Consider the following 13,951-nt stretch of genomic DNA (forward strand, 5'->3'; position numbering starts at 1 on the left):
GTGGTCTATCTATGACTGTGCTTAATTCCTGCAGTACTCGGGGGTGTATCCCATCCGGGCCCGGGGATTTGTCAATTTTAGTGATTTGTAGACGCCGCCGTACTTCCTGCTGGGTTAAGCAGGTGACATTTAATGGAGAATTTTTATCCCTGATCATGTTATCCGTCATGGGATTTTCTTGTGTAAATACTGTTGAAAAAAAGTCATTTAGCATATTGGCTTTTTCCTCATCCTCATCCACCATTTCACCCAGACTATTTTTAAGGGGACCAACACTATCATTTTTTAGCTTCTTACTATTTATGTAGTTAAAGAATATTTTGGGATTATTTTTACTTTCTCTGGCAATGAGTCTCTCTGTCTCAATCTTTGCTGTCTTGATTTGCTTTTTACAGAATTTATTTAATCTTCTGTATTTAGTTAATGCCTCATCACTACCTACTTGCTTTAATTCTCTAAATGCTTTATTTTTGTCCCTTATTGCGCCCCTTACAGCTCTATTTAGCCATAGTGGTTTCCTCCTATTTCTCGCATGTTTATTCCCATACGGTATATATTGTGCACAGGTCCTATTCAGGAGGATAATAAATGTCTCCCATTTTCTTTGTGTGTTTTTATGTCTCAGGATATCGTCCCAGTTAATTGCACCAAGATCATCTCTCATCCGGTGGAAATTTGCCTTCCTGAAGTTTAGTGTCCTTGTAACCCCTCTACTACACATCTTATTAAAGGATACATGAAAACTTATTAATTTGTGATCACTAGTGTTGAGCATTCCGATACCGCAAGTATCGGGTATCGGCCGATACTTGCTGTATCGGAATTCCGATACCGACTTCCGATATTTTTTCAATATCGGAATTCGGCATCGGAATCGGAAGTTCAAAGTTGATTGACAGCCTGACGTCATCATGATGCGCGGTGTGTGCGCATCATGATGCGCCGTCATTTCGGGCCTTCCGGGGGTCTCTGCCGGCCTGCCGGGGGCTGTGTGGACTGCCCGGGGTCTGTACCGGCCTGCCGGGGGGGCTGTGCCGGCCTGCCGGTGGTCTGTGCACCCTGTGGGGGTCTGTACCAGCCTGCCGGGGGGCTGTGCCGGCCTGCCGGTGGTCTGTGCACCCTGTGGGGGTCTGTACCGGCCTGCCGGGGGGCTGTGCCGGCCTGCCGGTGGTCTGTGCACCCTGTGGGGGTCTGTACCGGCCTGCCGGGGGGCTGTGCCGGCCTGCCGGGGGGCTGTGCTGATGTCCGGGGGTCTGTGCAAGCATCGTCCGATGGGACTACAAGTCCCATCTGGCGATGCCTGCTACCATGACAGTGATTGACACATTAGCCAATGATGGGACAGTAGTAGTCCCATCATCCGGCTAATGTGTTAAATGTTAAAAAAAAAAAAAAATACTACATACATACTACATACATACTACATGCATGCTACATACATACTACATGCTACATACATACTACATATATACTACATGCATGCTACATACATACTACATACATACTACATATATACTACATGCATGCTACATACATACTACATGCTACATACATACTACATGCTACATATATACTACATACATACTACATACATGCTACATACATGCTACATACTGCATGCTACATACATACTACATACATACTACATGCATGCTACATACATACTACATACATGCTACATACATACTACATGCTACATACATACTACATATATACTACATACATGCTACATGCTACATACATACTACATATATACTACATGCATTCTACATACATACTACATATATACTACATGCATGCTACATACATACTGCATGCTACATGCATACTACATACATACTACATACATACTACATGCTACATACATACCACATATATACTACATACATACTACATGCTACATACATACTACATGCTACATACATACTACATGCTACATACATACTACATATATACTACATACATACTACATACATGCTACATACATGCTACATACTGCATGCTACATACATACTACATACATACTACATGCATGCTACATGCATGCTACATACATACTACATACATGCTACATACATACTACATGCTACATACATACTACATACATGCTACATGCTACATACATACTACATATATACTACATGCATGCTACATACATACTACATAGATACTACATGCATGCTACATACATACTGCATGCTACATGCATACTACATACATACTACATACATACTACATGCTACATACATACCACATATATACTACATACATGCTACATGCTACATACATACTACATACATACTACATACATGCTACATGCTACATACATACTACATATATACTACATGCATGCTACATACATGCTACATATATACTACATGCATGCTACATACATACTGCATGCTACATGCATGCTACATACATACTACATACATACTACATGCTACATACATACCACATATATACTACATACATACAATACATTCATACAATACATACATAGACATACAGTACATATAACATAGAGTAACATACTTACCAATACTTGTCACATTGTTCCCCGAAGCCATTGTCTTTTTTGGAATAAATATTAACATAACAAACCACAAAAATACTCACCCATGATCCGAAGCAGTCCACGAGTGTGTCCCACGACGATCTTGGGTAGAGAACTGCAGCATCAGATGATGCTGCCGTTCTCTACGGGCTGCAGGAATCCAATGACGGAAGGTAGGTATCCTTCCGCACTGTATTCCTCCGCCACTTAAAAAAAAAAAGTCCCTAGTCTCACTTTATGCCATTGCTGCGTGGGAAATTCCCACACAGCAATGGCATAAAGTGAGACTAGGGACTTTTTTTTTTTTAAGTGGCGGAGGAATACAGTGCGGAAGGATACCTACCTTCCGTCATTGGATTCCTACAGCCCGTAGAGAACGGCAGCATCAGCTGATGCTGCCGTTCTCTACCCAAGATCGTCGTGGGACACACTCGTGGACTGCTTCGGATCGTGGGTGAGTATTTTTGTGGTTTGTTATGTTAATATTTATTCCGGAAAAGACAATGGCTTCGGGGAACAATGTGACAAGTATTGGTAAGTATGTTACTCTATGTTATATGTAGTGTATGTCTATGTATGTATTGTATGAATGTATTGTATGTATGTAGTATATATGTGGTATGTATGTAGCATGTAGTATGTATGTAGTATGTATGTAGCATGCATGTAGCATGCAGTATGTATGTAGCATGCATGTAGTATATATGTAGCATGTATGTGGTATGTATGTAGCATGTAGTATGTATGTAGCATGCATGTAGTATGTATGTAGCATGTAGTATGTAGCATGCATGTAGTATATATGTAGTATGTATGTAGCATGTAGTATGTAGCATGCATGTAGTATATATGTAGTATGTATGTAGCATGTAGTATGTATGTAGCATGCATGTAGTATATATGTAGTATGTATGTAGCATGTAGTATGTATGTAGCATGCATGTAGTATATATGTAGTATGTATGTAGCATGTAGTATGTATGTAGCATGCATGTAGTATATATGTAGTATGTATGTAGCATGTAGTATGTATGTAGCATGCATGTAGTATATATGTAGTATGTATGTAGCATGTAGTATGTATGTAGCATGCATGTAGTATATATGTAGTATGTATGTAGCATGTAGTATGTATGTAGCATGCATGTAGTATATATGTAGTATGTAGCATGTAGTATGTATGTAGCATGCATGTAGTATGTATGTAGCATGCATGTAGTATGTATGTGGTATGTATGTAGCATGTAGTATGTATGTAGCATGCATGTAGTATATATGTGTTATGTATGTAGCATGTAGCATGCATGTAGCATGCATGTAGTATGTATGTAGTATGTATGTAGTATGTATGTGGTATGTATGTAGCATGCATGTAGTATGTATGTAGTATATATGTGGTATGTATGTAGCATGTAGTATGTATGTAGCATGCAGTATGTATGTAGCATGCATGTAGTATGTATGTAGTATATATGTAGTATGTATGTTGCATGTAGTATTTATGTAGTATGAATGTAGCATGTATGTAGTATGTAGTATGAATGTAGCATGTATGTAGTATGCATGTTGTATGTATGTAGCATGTATGTAGCATGTAATTTTTTTTTTTTTTTTTACATTCAACACATTAGCCGGATGATGGGACTACTACTGTCCCATCATTGGCTAATGTGTCAATCACTGTCATGGTAGCAGGCATCGCCCGATGGGACTTGTAGTCCCATCGGACGATGCCTGCACAGACCCCCGAAGCCTGCACAGCCCCCCGGCAGGCCGGCACAGCCCCCCGGCAGGCCGGCACAGCCCCCCGGAGCCTGCACAGACCACCGGCAGGCCGGCACAGCCCCCCGGCAGGCCGTCACAGCCCCCCGGAGCCTGCACAGCCCCCCGGCAGGCCGGCACAGCCCCCCGGCAGGCCGGCACAGCCCACCGGAGCCTGCACAGACCACCGGCAGGCCGGCACAGCCCCCCGGCAGGCCGGCACAGACCACCGGAGCCTGCAAAGACCCCCTGGCAGGCCGGCACAGCCCCCCGAAAGGCCCGTACAGACCCCAGAGAAGCTGTACAAGGCAAAAACAGGGTTTTTCTTATTCCGATACCGGAAGTCCCATAGACTTGAATGGGACTTCCGGTATCGGAATCGGCGATACCGATACTTTTTTTAAAGATCGGCCGATCCATTCCGATCCGATACTTTGAAGTATCGGACGGTATCGCTCAACTCTAGTGATCACTATTACCCAAGTGACCCTCAACCCTTACATTTGATATGCGGTCTGGCCTGTTGGTTAATATTAGGTCTAGCAGTGCCCCCCTCTTGTTGGGTCCTGAACCAGTTGTGAAAGGTAATTGTCTCTCATAGTGGTCAGACACCTATCACCTTTGCTGGAACTGCAGGTTCCGGTTCCCCAATGTATTTCAGGGTAGGTGAAGTCCCCCATAATAATGACTTCTCCTTGAGTCGCTGCTTCATCTATTTGCTTTATGAGGATATTCTCTGTAGCTTCCATTATTTTTGGAGATTTATAACAAACCCCTATCAGTAATTTATTATTTTTCCCCCCTCCCCTTATCTCTACCCACAGGGACTCTACATTTTCATTAGATTCATATATATTATCACGAAGGATGGGTTTTAAGGATGATTTTACATATAAACACACGCCTCCCCCTCGCTTATTTGTTCGGTCATTTCTGAACAGACTATAGCCCTGTAAATTATCCCCCGGTCACGGCTCTCGTCCGGCCATGTCTCAGATATCCCCACCATGTCATAATTATGTTCCAACAACATTAACTCCAATTCCTCCATCTTGTTGGCGAGACTTCTGGCATTAGTATACATGCACTTTATGTATCTCTCTGAACCTCTATTCTTTCTTAAATTATTAACTGTTCTAACCCCACCCCCCATGCCATCTCCACCCCCAATCTCATTATTTGTGCCCAGGTCTCTATCTGCACTGTCTTCCCCTCCTATAAAAGGAATACCCTCCCCCCGTCCCTAGTTTAAACACTCCTCCAACCTTCTAGCCATTTTCTCCCCCAGCACAGCTGCTCCCTCCCCATTGAGGTGCAGCCCGTCCCTAGCGTAGAACCTGTAGCCAACTGAGAAGTCAGCCCAGTTCTGCAGGAACCCAAACCCCTCCTTCCTACACCAATTCCTGAGCCACTTATTAACCTCCCTAATCTCCCATTGCCTCTGGTGTGGCACGTGGTACAGGAAGTATTTCCGAAAATACCACCTTGGAGGTCCTTGCTTTAAGCTTACAGCCTAATTCCCTGAAATCATCTTTAAGGACCTTCCACCTACCTCTAACTTTGTCATTTGTGCCAATGTGCACCATGACCGCTGGATCCTCTCCAGCCCCTCCCAGTAATCTGTCAACCCGATCAGCGATGTGTCGGACTCGAGCGCCAGGTAGGCAGCACACCGTCCGACGATCCCTGTCTTTGTGACAGATTGCCCTATCTGTTCCCCTAATAATTGAGTCTCCCACTACCAGAACCTGTCTGGCCTGCCCTGCTCTCCTATTTCCCCCCTTACTGGAGCAGACACTCCTCCGGCTTTCAGAGGACATGCCTTGCTGCAGCAGTGCTACTCCTGCACTAACACTCCCCTCATCTGCCAACTTAGCAAACTTATTGGGGTGTGCCAGATCAGGACTAGCCTCCCTGGTGCTCTTCCCTCTACCCCGCCTTCTGTCACCCAGCTGGCTGCTTCACTGTCCTGCAGCTCCAACCTAGCATCCCCCCCCTCATCTATCCCATTGAGCATCTGCTCAGTGAGCAGAAGACTCCTTTCCATATTGTCTATGGATCTCAGTGTTGCCAGCTGCACATTTAGATCCAGTATCTGGGCTTCCAAATGCACAACGTGCTCACATCTTGCACAGCAGTATGCACCCTCCACCGGCTGTTCAAGGATTTCATACATGCGGCAAGACGTGCACTGGATGGCATTGGCAATAGTGGAGCACATCCTAATGGGGATTGCACCAGACAATAAGATAAGCAAAAATAAATTAAAAAAAAAAAAAAAGAATTAATATAACAGCAATTCAGTAAGACCTCCCTTGGAAACTCCCTGAATCTAAAGTCACTGAATTTCAAGTCACACACTTACCACAGTTCGCACTTACGCTCACACTCGCTCAGGAAGAAGATTTAAAAGAGTTTTTTTTGTTTTTTTTTCCCCTTTTACCAGCACACCACCTTGCTGCTCAATGCACTTCCAAAAGGACAATATATAGGGTCAGGAGGTGCCACCACAGGAACTACTGGTTCAACAAACCTCTTCAACAAGGACTTATGAAACACATTATGAATTTTAAATGTGACAGGAAGAGCCAACCGAAAAGAGACCGGATTAATAATCTCCAAAATCTTGTAAGGTCCAATAAATCTAGGCTTAAACTTAGGAGAAGCCACCTTCATAGCGATATTTTTTGATGACAACCAAACCATATCACCCACCTTAAACTGGGGACCAACGGTCCTACGCCGGTTGGAAAACCGCTGGGCCTTTTCCTGGGAGAGAGACAACTTATCCACTACTTGGTCCCAGATCTGGTGCATTCTCTCCACCACAGTGTCAACACCTGGGCAGGCAGAAGGCTCCACCTTCCCTGAAGAAAATCGAGGGTGAAAACCAAAGTTACAAAAAAAAGGTGACATCAAAGTGGCAGAACTAGCTCTATTATTTAAAGCAAATTCGGCCAAGGGCAAAAATGAAACCCAATCATCCTGATCGGCAGAAATAAAACATCTCAAATACGACTCCAAAGTCTGGTTTGTTCTTTCCGTCTGCCCATTGGTCTGAGGGTGAAACGCAGAGGAGAAGGACAAGTGAATTCCCAGCTTGGAACAGAAAGTCCTCCAAAATCTAGACACAAACTGAACTCCTCTGTCAGATACAATGTTCTCAGGAATCCCGTGCAAGCGAACCACCTGTTGCAAAAACAAGGGTACCAACTCAGAGGAAGATGGCAACTTAGAGAGTTGTACAAGATGGACCATCTTAGAGAATCTATCACAAATCACCCAGATAACAGTCATTCTCTGAGAGACAGGCATATCAGAGATAAAATCCATTGAAATATGGGTCCATGGCCTCCTGGGCACCGGCAAAGGCATCAACAAGCCACTAGAGCGAGAACAAGGTTTAGACCGGGAGCAAGTCCCACAGGACTGCACAAAATTCCTGACATCATGAGACAAGGCGGGCCACCAAAAAGACCGAATCACCAGATCTCTAGTACCAAAAATACCTGGATGACCAGCCAATGCAGAGCAATGAACTTCAGACATCACTCTCTTCCTCCACTGGTCAGGAACATACAACTTTCCACTGGGACAACGCTCAGGTTTGTCCTCCTGAAACTCTTCCAGAGCACGTCTCAAATCAGGCGAGACGGCAGAAAGAACTACCCCCTCGCCTAAGATGGTAGCAGGCTTAGTCACAACAGGAGAATCAGCAAGGAAACTCCTAGAGAGGGCGTCTGCTTTGACATTCTTAGTGCCCGGAAGAAAAGAGACCACAAAATCAAAACGTGTGAAAAACAAGGCCCACCTAGCCTGTCTAGGATTCAAGCGCTTGGCCGACTCCAGGTAAATCAAATTCTTGTGGTCAGTAAGGACCACGACTTGGTGTTTGGCTCCCTCGAACCAATGTCTCCACTCCTCAAATGCCCATTTCATGGCCAACAGTTCCCGATTCCCCACATCATAGTTACGTTCGGATGGGGAGAACTTTCAGGAAAAGAAAGCACAAGGATTCATTTTAGATGTCACAGGATCTTTTTGGGACAACACCGCTCCTGCACCAATCTCAGAAGTGTCCACCTCCACCTGAAACGGGAGTGAGACATCAGGTTGCCGCAAAACCGGAGCAGAAGTGAATCTTCGATTCAGCTCCTGAAAGGAAGAAACAGCCTCCGGAGACCAATTCAGCACATAAGCACCCTTCCTAGTCAAATCCGTCAATGGCTTGGCAATACCAGAAAAATTAGCTATAAATTTCCGATAAAAATTAGCAAAACCCAAAAACTTCTGGCGAGCCTTCAAAGAAGTGGGTTGAACCCAATCATAAATGGCCTGTACCTTGGCTGGGTCCATTTCAATAGTTGATGTAGACAAAATAAATCACAAAAATGAAATCCTCTATACACCAAAAAGGCACTTCGACCCCTTAACATACAAGGAATTCTCCCTCAAAATCCAGAACACAGTCCGAACATGTTCCACATGAGAATCCCAATCCCTGGAAAAGATCAAAATATCATCCAGATAGATGATCAAAAACTTATCCACATGGACAAATGGCCTGTACCTTGGCCAGGTCCATTTCAATAGTTGACATAGGAGACAGGAGACAAAATAAATCCCAAAAATGAAATCCGAACAAGTGTGTTCAGAAATTCTACATCTCCCCTGTCCTATAGTGACATTTTTCACACCTGCGACATTGAGCATGTGACATAGCGGTGTGATATTAACTGGGCCTCACACAATCCAACAGTGTCCACAAGTGTGTTCAGAAATTCTACATATCCCCTGTCCTATAGTGACATTTTTCACACCTGCGACATTGAGCCTGTGACATAGCGGTGTGATATTAACTGGGCCTCACACAATCCAACAGTGTCCACAAGTGTGTTCAGAAATTCTACATATCCCCTATCCTATAGTGACTTTTTTCACACCTGCGACATTGAGCCTGTGACATAGCAGTGTGATATTAACTGGGCCTCACACAATCCAACAGTGTCTACAAGTGTGTTCAGAAATTCTACATATTCCCTGTCCTATAGTGACATTTTTCACACCTGCGACATTGAGCCTGTGACATAGCGGTGTGATATTAACTGGGCCTCACACAATCCAACAGTGTCCACAAGTGTGTTCAGAAATTCTACATCTCCCCTGTCCTATAGTGACATTTTTCACACCTACGACACTGAGCCTGTGACATAGCGGTGTGATATTAACTGGGCCTCACACAACAGTGTCCACAAGTGTGTTCAGAAATTCTACATCTCCCCTGTCCTATAGTGACATTTTTCACACCTGCGACATTGAGCCTGTGACATAGCGGTGTGATATTAACTGGGCCTCACACAATCCAACAGTGTCCACAAGTGTGTTCAGAAATTCGACGTCTCCCCTGTCCTATATACACCTTGTACCTTGTTTTACATTACTATATAGTTTGTGGGATTTTGTGTACATTTTTACCAAAAATGAGGAAGGCTGGTGGAAGAGGCCGTGGAATTGGGCGGGGGTTGCCAGCTGGTAATGATGGTGTTGGTGGTGGATCTGATGGTAGTGGCAAAAGCAAAATAGGACCGAATGCAGGAGGTGTTGAGCCTGCATCATCGTCTGGCTCCACAATGCTTCGAAGGCTTAGTTTTCTAGGAGTTGGCAAACCGCTTTTAAAGCCAGAGCATCAGGAAAAAGTTTTGTCTTACATTGCTGACTCAGCCTCCAGCTCTATCGCCTCCTCTTCTGAAGTTGTAAAAAATAAAAGCACTGAGTCATCATTGGAGGGTCATGTTCATGAACCACACCTTTCCTTGTGTCCTTCACCCCAACCAAGATTGAAGGATGACGCAGGCCATACAACTGATTACTCCATGGAGCTGTTTTCACAGGGTTATCAAGTGAAATGGTGAACTACCCAGGCCAAGATGAATCTGACATGGAGTGCACTGATGCACAGCCACTGACAGATGATTCTGCTGGTACATTCAGTCAGAGCACTACATTGTCCTCGCAGTGTAATGAGCCAGATTCTGACCCTGATGAGACTCAGGTGCCCCTTCCCGCATACTATACCACCATACACGGTGACACAGAGGAAGGTGCACATGACATTGAAGAGGAGGTGATGGATGACCCAGTTGTTGACCCAGATTGGCATCCATTGGGGGAAGAGGGTGCTGCTTCCAATAGCTCAGATGAGGAGGAGGAGCATCCACAGCAGACATCGACATCGCAACAGCTGTTATCTGGCAGGCCCGGAGCACTCCAAAGACAGGTTCCAAACATCAAAAGAGTTGCTGGACAGCTTGTCCAGATGGTCAAAATAGCACAGCGTGCTAGGCCGCAAAATGTCTTCCAAAGTAGGAAGAGTGCAGTGTGGCACTTTTTTGAACAAAATCCTCATGATCAGGCCAAGGTTATCTGTAAGAAGTGCGCAAAGACCTTTAGCCGAGGGAAAAATCTGAAAAATTTGAATACCAGTTGCATGCTTAGACATTTAACCAGCATGCACTTGCAAGCGTGGACACAACACCAAACCTCAAGTACCACATGTGCAACTGATCACAAAGAAGGTAGTCAGCAACGCTACATTGTTTCCCCCACTGTAAGCCCACCGGTTAGCACAGCAGCAAATGTTGAGGTGTCGTTGCAAGGCCAAAGCAGTCAGGGAATCCCACTGTTATATCAACGAAAGACTGAATCTAGGCCATCAGAAAGAACACCAACTCCATCACCATCATCAACCCTCTCTCAGTCCGCCCTGTCCACCGCTAGTTCCACCATATGCAGCTCTCAAGTCCAGCTCACCCTCCCAGAGACTATGAGTAGGTCAAGAAAGTACTCAGTCTCTCATCCGTGTACACCTGGTTTGAACGCCCACATTGCCAAACTAATCTCGTTAGAGATGATGCCCTATCGGTTGGTGGAAAGCGCAGCTTTCCGCGAACTCATGGCCTATGCAGTACCACGCTATGACCTACCCAGTCGCCACTTCTTCTCTCGCAAAGCCATCCCAGCCCTCCACCATCATGTGAAAGACCGCATTGTCCATGCACTCAAGCAGTCAGTGAGTGGAAAGGTGCACCTCACAACAGATGCATGGTCCAGTCGGCTTGGCCAGTGCCGTTACGTGTCCATCACTGCGCACTGGGTTAATGTGGTGGATGCAGGGTCCACAGGGGACATCGGTGGTGGGACAGTGCTGCCTTGCCCACGGTATAGGAAACAGTTGGCTGTAAGCGTTCGACCCTCCTCCTCCAGAAGCGAAAGCTCGTCCACAGAGCGCAGTCGTACGAGCACTCCATCTGCAGCTGCCACTGTTGCACACGAGGTGTCCCCCTATCGAGCAGCTAGTGGAAAGCGTCAGCAGGCTGTGTTGCAGATGATGTGTTTGGGCGACAGACACACCGCGGAGGTGCTGGCCGAGTACTTTCAGCGACAAACTGAGTCATAGCTGGGCAGTATACATCTTGAGGCAGGCAAGGTAGTTAGTGATAAAGGCCGGAATTTTGTGGCTGCCATAGCCCTTTCAAAACTCAGCCACACACCTTGCTTGGCTCACACCTTGAACCTGGTGGTGCAGTGCTTCCTCAACAATTATCTGGAGTTAACAGCCCTGCTCCAGAAGGTGCGAAGACTGTGCGCGCACATCCGCCGGTCACCTGTACACTCCATTCGTATGCAGAAGCTGCAGCGATTGCTCCACCTTCCCAACCACCGCCTCATTATCGACATTGCAGCAAGGTGGAACTCCACCCTGCACATGGTTGAGCGGCTGTGCGAACAGAGGCAGGCCATAATGCATTTGTGGGAGGATACACGGCCAGGCACTTTGAGAGCAGACATGGAGTTGACAGGTGTGCAGTGGTCGAAGCTGAAAGACCTCTGTAAAGTCCCTCAGTGTTTTGAGGAATGCACACAGCTGGTAAGTGCAGACGACGCCATCCTAAGCATGAGCATCCCACTTATGCGTCTGCTCATGCAAACTTTGACGCACCTTAAGGAGCAGGCGTCTGCAGCCAATGTTGACGAGGAGGAAGAGGAGGAGGGAATCCTTGATGACATTCAGCCATTGTCTGCTCAGGGACCTCTCCTGGACGAGGTGGAGGAAGAAGAGGAGGAGGATGATGATGGGGATGATTACTTAGGGGAGGAGGATGCATCTCGTGGGGCAAGTGAAAATGTTGGCATGGCAAGGTCTGGTACAGGGTTTGTGTGTGACTGGAGGGATGTGAATTTGCCAAAAAGTGCTCCTCCAGCCAGCACTTGCAGTGCATCATTGACACCGGGAACATTGGCCCACATGTCAGATTATGCCTTGCAGATCCTAAAAAGGGACCCCCACATTGCCAAAATGATGAACGATGACGACTACTGGTTGGCCAGCATCCTGGATCCACGCTATAAAGGCAAATTACAAAACATCATGCCACACGAGAACCTTGACCTAATATTGGCTAATAAACAAGCAACTCTGGTAAACCGGTTGGTTGAGGCATTCCCAGCACACAGCAGCGGTGATGGTTCTCACACGAGCCGTACGGGCCGGGGGCAGCTTGGCAGAGGTGTTCGTGGTGCACACAGCAGAAGTGGAGTTGGAGACAGGAGTTTCATGACAATGTTGTGGACTGATTTTTCAAGTACCGCTCACACAACTGGTAATACTGCATGGATGGAAAGTGACAGGAGACAGCAGTTGTCAACTATGGTTACAAACTACTTTTCCTCCCATATCGATGTTCTCCCGCACAGGTCATTCCCCTTTGACTATTGGGCCGCTAAACTAGACACCTGGCCTGAATTGGCACAATATGCCTTACAGGAGCTCGCTTGCCCAGCTGCAAGTGTGCTAAGGGAAAGAGTCTTCAGTGCAGCTGGATCAATCCTGACAGAAAAAAGGACCCGTCTGTCGACCCAAAATGTGGATGATCTAACCTTCATTAAAATGAACCATGCATGGGTTTCCTAGGATTTTGTCCCACCTTCCCCTGGTGACACATAGGGTGACAGAAAAATGGCTTGCTTTGGTCCTCCTCTTCCTGGGACTTGAACAATTTCGCCTTTTGCATCAGCTGAATGTCCAACATCAACATATGCCACTTTCTAAAACTCCCTAACTGTGCTGCCTCCCCCCACATGGCCGGTGTCAACACCTAGCGAACGAAACCGTGCGAGTGCCGTTGCCCTGGACAGGTGGGTAGGCCGACTCTTGGGCGCGGGCACTGACACAGGGTCCCTCATAGTGCAATCAAGTATCTCTGACGGTGGTGGTGCACACCCGCCATCAGACACACCGCCGTACTCTGAGGGGGCCAGTGCCAGTACCGACGCCCACGAGTGGGCCCCCCTTGCTTGGGCAGGGCCACAGCATTTGCAATCTTTACCTCTCCCTGCTCCTCCGCTGTGTAGTCTGGGCCGTCAAATCCATACTGGGCCTCACACCATCTGAGCATGCCTCCTGTTCTATAGACATATATTTTGAATGTGTACACTATGCTATCCATACATGTTATCCGGGGATACGGTACCCTTTCTCACCTTTGTGCAATCACGTGTAATCCATACTGGGCCCGACACCGTCTGAGCCTGCCTCCTGATCTATAGACATATATTTTGAATCTGTACACTATG

This window comes from Dendrobates tinctorius, unplaced genomic scaffold, assembly GCF_039654945.1.
Source record: "Dendrobates tinctorius isolate UK_male_01 unplaced genomic scaffold, ASM3965494v1 ptg000317l, whole genome shotgun sequence".
Lineage (NCBI taxonomy): Eukaryota > Metazoa > Chordata > Amphibia > Anura > Dendrobatidae > Dendrobates > Dendrobates tinctorius.